Source organism: Panthera onca, chromosome A3 (genome assembly GCF_046562875.1).
Source record: "Panthera onca isolate mPanOnc1 chromosome A3, mPanOnc1 haplotype 2, whole genome shotgun sequence".
NCBI lineage: Eukaryota > Metazoa > Chordata > Mammalia > Carnivora > Felidae > Panthera > Panthera onca.
Window position 1 is genome coordinate 38125386 of NC_138341.1, and position 12246 is coordinate 38137631.

Genomic DNA, 12246 nt, shown 5'->3' on the forward strand with positions numbered 1-12246 from the left:
TGGGTGGAGAAATAGACTCTACCTCTTAATGGGGAGCACTGCAAAGGATTTGTGCCCAAAGTCACTGTGAAGAAATGGAAAAGGAAAGGGTTAAACCCAGACTGAATGAGCATTCTTGACTTTCATGTTACCCTACCTTCATAGTTAACTCAGTGGGCTGTGTAAGGCAGTAAATTCTTCATTCATTCATTCACTCACTCACTCACTTGCTCACTCACTCATTCACTCATTTGCTAATCAAACATTACTGAGCTCTCATGGTGTTCAAGTGCAGTGCTGGGCATGGGGGTATAGAAATGAGTGGGGTCCAGCACTTGGTGCTCCTAAGGAAAGTGGGAAAGCTACCTTGCTCAAGCCCTCTTGGATGTTCTTCATCTTGCTTAGTGGTTTCAAGGCTAACTCGGAACCCAAGGGACAGTGTTAGCCCTTGGAGGGACTTCCAGAGGAAAGTGAAGCCCAAATGGAGCCTCCGTCTATGGGACACAGGCTGGTATAAGTGAGGGTAAGATTTAAGGCAAATCACTAACGTTGAAAAGGAACAGATTCAAGGAGGAGGAGGAACATCAGAAAGCAAAGGGTCTGTGGCCCCAGGAATGGGTTCTGAAATAGATATCACCTGCCTCAAAGCAACTAACCTCTGGTGCCCTGGCAATAATATTATAATAAAGGCACCCATGCTGTTCCTTGATGTTTCCTTCCTTCTTTTTTTTCCTCTTCCTTCCCTCTCTTCCATTTGTATTTACTTCCATTTGTATTTACTACGTTAAGTTATGTATTAGGAGATACCTGTAAGTTTTGGTTTCACAGCCTGCTCAAGCTCATGCTTCTGTCTTGCTCTCCCAAATCCTGAATTCAATATTGAGCGCATGTTGAGAGCTTAATCAATGGTTTGGGATGATTCTAAGCTGCAGCTGCAAACTGAGGGCAAGGTCAAAGAGTATCTTCACAGACATCCTAAAGAGTAGCCTGACCCTTACCCAAGACACTCTCCCCCTCCCATCATACAATTCCTAGGATGCTGAGCGCCTTGTAGGTAGTATAGATTTACATGTTTACTATGTTAAGTAATAGTCTGTTCTCAGAGTACCAAAAGTTCTCAGAATCTCTTGATCATTTATATCAGGATCAGCCAGTTAAAAACAAAGACTCCTGAGTCCCCACTTCAAACTGGCAGGTACAGAGTTGTGAGGCTAAGCCCAGGAACCTGAATTTCTAGGGAGCCTGTGGGTGATATTTTGGAAGATTCTGAGGATCCCCAGTGTAAATGAAACTTCACTTCCTCCACAACCAGCCCCATAGAAATGAGATCCCAATCAGAACACATGGCACTCTGTCTGTGTATATTTCCATGACACAAAGGGGAATAATGAAAACAGGAAGTTGAGAATCAGAACATAAGTCTCTATACAAAAACATGTGCCACAGATGTGACCTAATATGTCATTCTCTGCTCAGGCTCATTAGTCATAGAAGATCATGGAAAATCATCCTCATTATGAGAGCTGCTTGTCAGGTGTTACTTCCCCAGTCATCCTATGAGAGGGGAAAAGTGAATGACCAGCGTGGAAATTCAGGAAAGCTTGGTTCTGGGAATTCATTAGAATAGACTCCACTGGGACAGGAAGTGCTTTGCCTAGGATTGGTTAGTGGGGGTGGGGGGTGGTGCAGGGCAATGGTTTTTAGGTGAGAGTTTGAGGTTGACGTTACCTCCTTTCTTGCTCTGGAACTTGGGTGTCTCCCCTTACTTTGTTGTCCTTGGGTACACTTTTGTTGTATCTTGTAGGTGGCACTTCCTAGGCCTGGCCAATCACTTAACCAAAGGGATGGGAGTTCCTTCTCTGGAGAGATCCTGACATGAGAATATGGCATAGCAGAGCACAAACCCGCACGCTCCAAATACTCTGATGGTGGTAGGTTAATGCTTGACGCTTTATCAATGTTCTTATTCCAAGGCACCAGACTGTGAACTCCTACAGGGCAGAGATTTGAAATTTTCATTTCTAAATGTTCATAAATGAGCACAAGGCAGCTAACATTACCTCACACGGGTGTGCGCGTTTTAGGCTTCATGGCTCTAGAGGACACCACTCACATTTTGACATCATAGACTTGAATATTTATTAGGACAATGTTATGGTAGTTGACAATAAGGTGCCTTGTACTAAAAAAGCTAGTACTTCGATTGACTTTCTAGCTGATGAGAATAAAAAGGGAAGCCTTATGCTAACGCATTTCAAGGAGCCACAAGTGGTTGGAACAGAGTAGAAGAAAAAGGGGTAAGGCGAGAGAGGTGACTTAGAGGAAAATAAGGGCCAGATCATGACATTTATTAAGACTATACATGCTAAACCCAGGTTGTTAACAAGAGGACAACATGGAGTTCTTATCAATGATTTCAAGCAGGGGAATGACATGACCAAATTACCTCCTAAAATAGTTGCTTCTGGCTCCTGGCTGGAGAATGGATGTTGGGACAGCCTCTCGAGTTTCCCTACTCCAGTGTTTCTTGCTTCCAATCCAGATAAGAGATGAGTGTCTAATAATTGTCACAGGGGATTTGAGGGAAGTGAATCTATTTAAGGCATAGTAAGAGGGTAGAGTTGATAGATTTTGGTAATTTATTATATGCAGAATGAAGGGGGTAATTGTTGAGATTGATTAACAGATTTACAGCTTTGGTGTCTATGGATGGATGTCTCTGCTGATGGGTAGTGATTCTAGTGATGGATGGCAATTTTATTCACTGACATAAGGAGTAATGGAAGAGAAAGTGGCAGTTTTGGGGGAAAGCTGATAAGCTTTGTATGTTGAATTTTGAGGTATATGTGAACTCCTGATAGAGGTGCTCAGTGGGCAGCTATTTATGTAGATCTGATTTTCAAGAGAGGAATTTGGAATGGAGATTTAAAATTTGGAGTTTTCAAAGCAAAGGAGATAATTGAACGTGTGGGGTGAATAAAATGGGGAGAGAGATTTGTTTAAAAGAGAAGATGGTCTAGGACAGAGGGATGTTTGAGAGGTGGAAGGTGCAGAGCCTTCAGTGGAGGCTTGGAAGGAGAGGCCTGAGGAGGTGGAGGGAAGTCCAGGAGACACGGAGTATGGAAGTCTACAGAAAAAAGTGTTTTAAAGTAAGAATCATCAGTGTTGAACACTAGCGGTACATCAAGGCTGGTAAAGTTTGAAAAGTGTCCATTGGATCTAGGAGCTGGGTAACCCTAGGGCAAAAGTTTAAATAAGGGTCTATGGGGCACATGGGTGGCTCAGCTGGTCGAGTGGCCGACTTCCGCTCAAGTCAGGATCTCATGGTTCATGGGTTCGGGCCCCACGTTGGGCTCTATGCTGACAGTTCAGATACTGGTCCCTGCTTCAGAATCTGTGTCTCCTTCTCTCTCTGCCCCTCCCCACTCGTGCTCTGTCTCTCTCTCTCTCAAAAATAAATGAACATTAAAAAAAAGATATTTAAATACTAAAAGAAAAAAAAGAAATAAAGCATCTTCAGGAGTGAGTAGAAGGTGAGAACCGAAGGTCAGTGAGCAGAGAATTTCTTCAATAGATTTGGCTCTGAAGGGGAGAGAGAGATGAGTAGACATGTGGCTAAGGGAAGGCTAGAGGGAGACACATGGCTAAGGGAAGGATTTTTCAAGATGTAACAGGTTTAAACAAGTGTGAAAGTGGATGGGAAGGAGCTAATGGAGAAGGATGGGTTGGAAAAGTCAGGGTAGGGATGCAGTATGTGTGTTTGTGGGTAAGTATGTGGTCCTCAAATAAGTCTGTGTGACTTTAAGTTCCTGTTCTGCTCTTTCTCATGTGAGTAAAATGAATGAAATAGGCATACTCAAGTTATTTTTTAAGTTACATTGCAGAGTCATATGCTGTTTTTCTTTCCGTGATGCATCTGTGAGAAAAGAAAAGCGCTAGTGACCTTCAGATTTAACGAGACATCTTTTAAATCTGTATACCATTTAAGGATATGGAAATGCTTTTTCAACACTATTTCCAACTATTTCATTGATCTATTATTGTGAAATAAAGCATCCTGAAACTTAGTAGCTTAAAAAAAAGAAGAAGAAGACAATTTCGTTTTGCTTGTGAATCTGCAGTTGAACAAGACTCAGTCTGATCCACCCCAGCATCAGCTGAGGGAGTTCAAAGGTTAAGAGCTGGGGTCATCCGATGGTTCTTTCACTAACAGGTCTAGAGGTAATACCGGCTTTCTGCTGGGACCTTGGTGGGACTATTGACCAAATCACCTTCATATGGACTCTCCATGCAGCGTGGGCTTTTCCACGACATGGTGACTGGGTTCCAAGTGGGTGTCTTGAAAGAGAGAGAGAGAGAGAGAGAGAGAGCCAGGCAGAAGCTGTATAACTTCTGATGACCTAGCTTCAAAAGTCATTCGGTATCACTCCTGCCTCATTCTATCCATTAGAAGTGCATCACCAATGTCAGCCCACTTTGAAAAGGGGGGAAATTAGGTCCCACCTCCTCATGAGAAAAGTCTCAAACGATGTGTGGGCATGTTTTAAAACCACAACAGCAACACGGTACCAATTGAGTCAAAACTACAGGTTTCTTTTGGAGGGTTACTTTTACAGGACACAACTTCTGAAGGCTTCAGTGCTTTATAAGACTGTTTTGTTCAACTAACACTTGCAAGGGCATATTTATTTTAACTAAGAATAGAAAAGTTTGTGACAGTAACGAATATTCATACAGGTCTTCATAATGCACACACTCAAAAAGTGATAGTCTTGTGGCTGTTTTTTTTTTTTAACGTTTATTCATTGTTTTTTTGAGAGAGACAGAGAGACAGAGACAGAGACAGAGACAGAGAGAGACAGAGTGCAAGCAGGGGAGGGGCAGAGAGAGAGGGCACAGAATCCGAAGCAGGCTCCAGGCTCCGAGCTGTGGACACAGAGCCCGATCTGGGACTCAAACTCACGGACCGTGAAACCATGACCTGAGCCGAAGTCGGCCGCTTAACCGACTGAGCCACCCAGGCACCCGTGGTTGTTCTTAATTATTGCTTAATATGGAAAAAAATCTTGCTTAAAATGGATTCTTTGAACTAGTCTATGCTGCAGAACCATATGTGTCCCACTGAAGCTGTGAGGAAGAGCAGATACCTCCTATATTACCAGGATTTTTTGTTTTTCAGTTATGAAGACTAACACTGTAGGCATAGAAATTATATTATTTCTATGATAAATAAGCAGCAGTCCCTTGGGTTTAATCTTAACAACAGAATGGAAAAAGGACTAAATAGGATTTTTATTTAATGATAGTAGAATAAGGAACGTAGAGCCATTTTCTTCCGCTTAATGTAAACTTGGGCAAATAAAGTGGGTTTATACTAATGGTGGCCACCATATCGTAGCCTTTTGGGGGTGGATTGAATAAGTCAAGGCATGCCAAGCTCTTGGCATGGGACCAGGTGCACAAGAGTCCTCACGTGATGATCAAAAATGGTAGCTGATGTGAGAAACTTGAGGAGGCTGAATGGGATGGTACCCAAAGCTGGAGGTCAGAGACTAGCCTTGGGTAAGAGGGAAGAAGGCAAAGATAAAGAAAGGTTCAATATGGGCTGATGAGGAGTTGAGAAATTCTTCCTGTTAGTTTCTGTTACTTTGTTATTAAGTAAAGGAAGAGGAGGTTGGGCAGGAGACTAAAGAATATAAGGAATATTTTAAATATTTTCTGTGGAGATGGGATAGCTAGCAAATTATAGAAACAAGGAAGGGATGCTAAGCAACGATAGAGGCTAGCTGGTTTGGGCTGTCATCAAGATGCAATGGGGCAGATCTGCCATGATCTTCCGAGCTACTTGGTGACTTCGGTGTAGAATCTGAGGAGGCAGACATCGGATAGATCCAGATTTTTGCCAAGCAGTGCAATGGGAGAGCAGAGGGGCCATCAGTGGGGAATACTGACAAAAGAATGGTCCAAGTAGGGACTAGAAGGAAGTGAAAATTGGAAGAGATGATAGAAGAAAGTTGAGTGGTCAAGGGACTGGAGGTCTCTGGTGTTGAAATACATACGCAGTGGAAAAAATGAAAAGTGAGGGAGAAACAGAGGGAAGGAAAAAGAGAAAGGAGAAAAGGAGAAACAGGACATAAATCCTGTCTTTTGTGGTCAGAGTAGGATGTTTGAACATTTCAGAAGTGAAGAGATTATGAGAAATGACAAGTCATAGGGTAAAAAAGGGAGAGTAGAGGTGGGAGTCACTGAAAGTGAGAAAGTCAAGAGACTGAGAAGTCATGGTGTAGGTCATCCAAATGGATGTCAAGGTCCCTTGGGGTTCAGGACAAAGAGAAAGACTTGGTTCCAGGTGCCAAATATTTAATAAATGGAGGGGAATGATAATGAGGTCAGTAGCTGAAAGCTACACAAAGAAGTACAGGTTGGTATAAACTTCAAAGGGCTGGGGTTTTCGTTTGTTTGCCTTTGTTGGTTGTTCATTTAACAAAGGTTGAAGATGTCACAATCTGATGTCAGTGGAGAGGTGACCCAACGTTGGCCCCAACCTCCTGGCCCTGAAATATCTGGGCCTGAGTTCTTTCTCCTTGAGAAAGCTGCAAGGAAAGCATGGTCCCCAGAAAGACCATGCTTTGGGTTCTTGGTTCCAGGGTTCGGCCAATGCAAGAATTAGGGGAATGTTTAGAAAAGAGAATAGAGTCATTCATTTAAAAAATAACTATTAAGCACTTGCTATGTGTATGATACTGTTTTCACTATTGGGATGTATCCATGAATAAGATGTATTAAGGGATTTATGTAGCAAGAGACAGAGAAATAAACACCTGAGCAAATACATATAATATAATTTTGGCTAGTGGTACAGGCTGTGAGGGAGAAAAATAGGGCTATTAGATGGAAAGTGGAGGGTGTGTGGAGGAAGTGGGCACTTATCTGTCACAAATCGTGTTCTCCAAAGGGAAAGGAGAGTGCAGTGGGAGTTGTGTAAATAGTAAGCCTAGATAGATTTTATTGAATTAGTGCTTGCTGGAATAAATAGTTTTACCGAATAGCAGATGGAGGAAAGCACATTAGGGTTCGCAAACCATCACTGTGGGACATGTGATTTTGCAAAATAACTGCCAGGGTTTTTACAGCAATTACTTCCCATTGTGGGCCCCCTGGGAAAGCTATGGCCACTGCATAAACTTTCTTACCTTTTTGACCTCAAGGCCGAGGACAGACACTTGCAATTCCTGCCCACAGGCCCCCACAGGGTCCCACGGGTCACTGAACTACTGGAAAGCAGACCAAGCCCTTGCCCTGTGGGAGTTGGAGGCAGCATCTAGGGTAAGACAGTCTGCATGCAGCTCAGGAAGCAATGGTGTTCTTGAAGTTGAGCAAAGGGAAGTGGCTAGCATTTCAGACGTGACATTCATTGAGGCTTAGAAGAGACTTTTTTAGGGCAAAGAAAAGGAAGTTTTACTTTACTGAGGTTAGTAAGCATAGGAAATTTGCTTTCTTTCTTTCTTTTTTTAAGTTTTATTTAAATTCAAGTTAGTTAACATATAGTGTAACAATGGTTTCAGGAGTAGAATTTAGTGATTCATCACTTACATATAACACCCAGTGCTCATCCCCAAAAGTGCCCTCTTTCATGCCCATCACCCATTTAGCCCATCCCCCAACCCAACACCCCTCCAGCCATCCTCTGTTCTCTGAGACCCTTATGGTTTGTCCCCCTCTCTGTTTTTATCTTTTTTTCCTTCTCTTCCCCATGTTCATCTGTTTTATTTCTTAACTTCCACATATGAGTGAAATCGTATGATATTTACCTGTCTCTGACTGACATATTTCACTTAGCATAGCTGCTAGTTTCATCCATGTCGTTGCAAATGGCAAGATTTCATTCTTTTTGATCAACAAGTAGTATACCATTGTATATATATACCACATCTTTTTTATCCATTCGCCAGTTGATGGACATTTGGGCTCTTTCCATAACTGGCTATTATTGATAGTGCTGCTATAAACATTGGGGTGCATCCCTTTGAATCAATATTTTTGCATACTATGGATAAGTACCTAGTAGTGCAACTGTTGGGTCATAGGGCAGTTCTATTTTTAAAATTTTGAGGAACCTCCATACTGTTTTCCAGAGGGGTTGTACCAGTTTGCATTCCCACCAACAGTGCAAAAGTGTTCCCCTTTCTCTGCATCCTTGCCAACATCTGTTGTCTTCTGAGTTTTAAATTTTAGCCAGGAGATTTGTTTTCTTAGTAAATCTCTAAATAAGGTTAGAGGAAGACCAGGAACAATACCTGGAGGATAGAGCAGTAACTGACTGGTCATGAGAACTGGGCATTTGGAGGAGGTAGCCTCATTCCAGGTGGCCCTAAGAGCAGCCTGGGCTATAGTGATCCTCTTGGGTGCCCTGATTGGCCAGGGCATTGGGAATGCCATTTGGATCCAGATTGGTGCCCCCTTGCCTGGGATTCTGCTTTATAGGAATCCTATAGTCCTGTATGTCCTCGTCCTGAGATCATGAGAAAGATCTACTTTCTTAGCTACAGTTAAAGCCCTTCCCCTTAAAAATGAGTAAATTAATTCATTATTGATGTGCTTATTACTGCCTTTTGAGCTCTTACTATATTCAAGATACTGTAGTAGAAAATACAGACTCAAAGATAAAAATGTTACAGTTCATAATGCAGCAGGGAGAACAAATTCATCTTTAAAAATGATATCATAGGGGCGCCTGGGTGGCTCAGTCGGTTGAGCGTCTGACTTCGGCTCAGGTCATGATCTCACAGCTCGTGGGTTCGAGCCCCGCGTCGGGCTCTGTGCTGACAGCTCAGAGCCTGGAGCCTGTTTCAGAGTCTGTGTCTCCCTCTCTCTCTGCCCCTCCCCTGTTCGCGCTCTGTCTCTGTCTCAAGAATAAATAAACATTAGAAAAATTTTAAAAAAAACTTAAAAAAAATGATATCATAAACTACTCCGTGCTGAAGTGTTGGTTTACCCTTTACACTCTCTCTTTCAGGCCTCTCTCAGGCTTCAGCCATCACTTCCAGGTCTCTATCTTTAGAGCAGTCTCTTCTTCTAACTTCCAGGTGTGTGAGTCTGCCTGCCAACTGGACACCCCCTTGGATGTCCCTTCTACATCTCAGACACAATGCAACTAAGCTCAATTAACTGTCTCCCTCCACTGCCTTCGAAACAATCTGCTTCACCTTCCAGTGTATCTCCATTCTCAGTGGATGATTCTGCTGTCTTCCCAGTTATTGACACTCCCAAATAAGAATATTCTTGCTCTCTGTCGTCTCTGCGCGTTCAATGTTGCATCCACATTCAGCACTCACAAGTCCTATTGAATCTATCTCCAAAGTATCTCTAGGGCCTTCTGTCCATCCCAATGGTCATCACCATAGTTCAGACCCTGCCTCCTCATCTGTGGGTGCTGAGGTGATGTCCCCACCAAACTCCTTATTGCAGTTTTGCTTTGTCCTATACCCTGGTCCACACTGCTACATCCAGATGGCCCTACACCTTTTCTTACAAGGTTCCCATACAGTTTTAGCAAAAACAAGATGCCTCATATTCTGGGCACTGCCAGTCCCCAGCCCATCTCCCAGTTGCCCTCACGGCTCCCTGCACATGCAGCACATTATAGCTGTCGCAAACCTCTTGCAGGTAGGTCCCCAGGATGCTCTCTCTCACACAAGGTCTGCCCTTGAACATGCCGCTCTTTCTGTTTGGAAAATCATTCCTCTTTTACTTCCTCAGCTAATTTTACTCGTACTTTGGAGCTCAGGCCTTCAGGGAAACAATTTGTCGCCCTGTGGCCCGATCGAGTATCCCTTCTCCATGCTCCTATGAGACCCCAGATCAACTCCATCACAGCACTTGCCACACTACATTTTAATTGTGGGACTCTGGTTAATCTGTAAGCAGCCTCTGGGCAGAAACTGTGCCCTTTACATTTTTGTATTTCAGTGATTGTCTTCTAGTAAGTGTTTAGTAAATGTGTGATAAATGAGTAAGTGAAATAAATGAAAAAAATGAATGAAAGGGAAGAATAAGGAAAAGACGGAGAGAGAGAGGTGATAGAGGGAGATATAGAGAGATGGAGAGACAGAGATGGAGGGAGAGAGATGGGGAGAGATAGAGAGAGGTGGAGAGAGAGAGAGAGGTAGAGAGAGAAAGATGAAAAGAGGTGGAGAGAGATGGAAGGAGAGAGATGGAAAGTGCATGAGAATGGAGAACAGGAACTAAACCATTCTGGAAATAAGCAGTAAAGCCTTCATGGAAGAGGTGATGTTTGAGCCAATGTTGAGATAAAAGTAGGAGTTAGCCAGGCAGAGTCAGGGCCTTTTTACACATAGAGGATTTTTACGCATAGCCAAGAGTACCTGCTAAGGCACAGAAGTGAGGAAGAAATGGCGAAATGTTGGTTTGGTTTTCAGGATTCAGTTGCAAGTGACAGGAATGCTCCGATGTCATCAGGAATGCTTTCCTATCAAGAACTGGGTGCATAGAGAATCAGCTGGAGGATCAGAGAAAGGAGCTGTAGGCTGGGCATTCAGAAATAATCTTTGGAGGAACACTCCAGAACTGGCTTGCTGGGGGAGCCATCACCTCCGCCACAGCCGGGGAGATGCTGTCACCACTGGCCCCAGCTTCACACCCCGGGAGCCCAGTGCAGAATCAGGAAGCAGCTGCATTGGCTGTTGGCTCCAGGAACACATGGCCTCACCAGCTCTGGGAACCTGAAGCACGCTGTGCTTGCTCAATCTGCAGGAAAGGAATGGATGGCTTTCCCCAAATAATGGATTCCGAATTCAAGTCTCCCACAGATGTGTCCGATTGGCAGAACTGAAGTCACCTCTGGAACTTTCACTGCAAGGGAGTCTGCAAAATGTGGTTCTTAACTTTGCAGGTAGTACAAGGACAAGCTGGAAGGCCACTATAAGAGAGTCTAAGGAGCCAGGCTACCGCACCCACTGCCCCCTTCCCACCTCTGTGGAGCCACAGTCATCAGAAATGGCCCATGTCATGCAGTAGAGATGAGCCATGGCTCTGTGCAGCGTTGCTCTCCCTGCTCCCCTGCCACCCTGCCTGAGGATGCTGGGTCTGTTGGGCTTCATGGTCAATGCCATCACATTCTTCTCTGCCGAAGCCCATGCTCCTTCTCTAGGTTTCCATCTTGCAGCTTACCGCCCAACTTCGAACCAGCGTCTGTGGGACTCTACGGCCGACTGACAATGACAAATGTGATATTCCCCTATGGGCGAGTGTGGTGGGCCAAGCACTGGGCTGAAGGGAAACGTGTGGGCCAAAGGTCTTGTCCCGCAATGAGCTTTACTCCCCGATAGCTCTGTGGCCTTGGACAAGTAACTTCAATGTTCTGGATCACATTCAGTGCTTTGTGACCTCAATGTGCTCAGTCATAAAGGGAGGGATTAGAATAACCACTGTCACCACTGTCATGAACAACTTAGTGCATTCTGTGTCTTTGAGTCACTCCCTCAAATTCAAAGTCCTCAGGAGAAGCATCCACTGGCCTGTCTTTGATCATGTGCCCATACCCTCCTCTCTATCTAGGGAATAAGAGAGAAGTAGTTTGCTCTTTCAAGTTCTGAAATGGAAAGCAGAGCCCTACTTCCTACCAAGACATGACCAGTGGGGGATTTATCCCCAATGGGAAGCATGCTTAGTTGGTGAATAGAAAACTAAAAAGCCACTACACTGCAGACACATTTTAAAAATAGGAGTTATCCATTTTAGCCTCCTCCTGAATACTGATATTGTTGACATCACAAGTTTCACATGCTAGCTATGTTTGTATTCTGGAACACAATTCCACTATTGAAATATAAAAATATGTTCTGAGACCTGAAATTGTCTCACTACCACCAGCGAGAGCCATCACATGATTGGCAAACACAGATGTATATGGGGCACACGAAGTGTTATATTAGTGTCACAAGCCAGTCATGGTTGACAGATCCATGCTTATCAGCTGGGGGCTATGGGACAAGGAATGGAAATGGACTCATACTTTTTTAAATAGAAAAATAATTTATTGAAAAGTTTTATCAGGTGGTTCCCACAATCCGTGGGAAGGCTACAGAGCCAGCTCAGAAAACAGGCAGAAATCAGGGGGGGTTGGGGGAGTGGGGTGGGCAGATTGAAGGGAAAAGAACCAAGAAAGGGCAGAGAGAAAACAATCAGCAAAACTAAAAGGCAACCAATGGAATGGGAGAAGATATTTGCAAATGACATATCAGATAA

The 12246-nt window shown here is 43.8% G+C and overlaps 1 long non-coding RNA gene across 1 annotated transcript; it reads right to left on the bottom strand.

Moving 5' to 3' along the window:
• Positions 1-234: 234 nt before the first annotated feature.
• Positions 235-11454, bottom strand: LOC144615953 (uncharacterized). The gene is made up of 3 exons (XR_013554717.2): positions 10365-11454; positions 1708-1970; positions 235-918 (listed from the first exon to the last, which is right to left on the bottom strand). It is a non-coding gene; the product is annotated as an uncharacterized LOC144615953 (long non-coding RNA).
• Between the last annotated feature and the right edge of the window lie 792 nt (positions 11455-12246).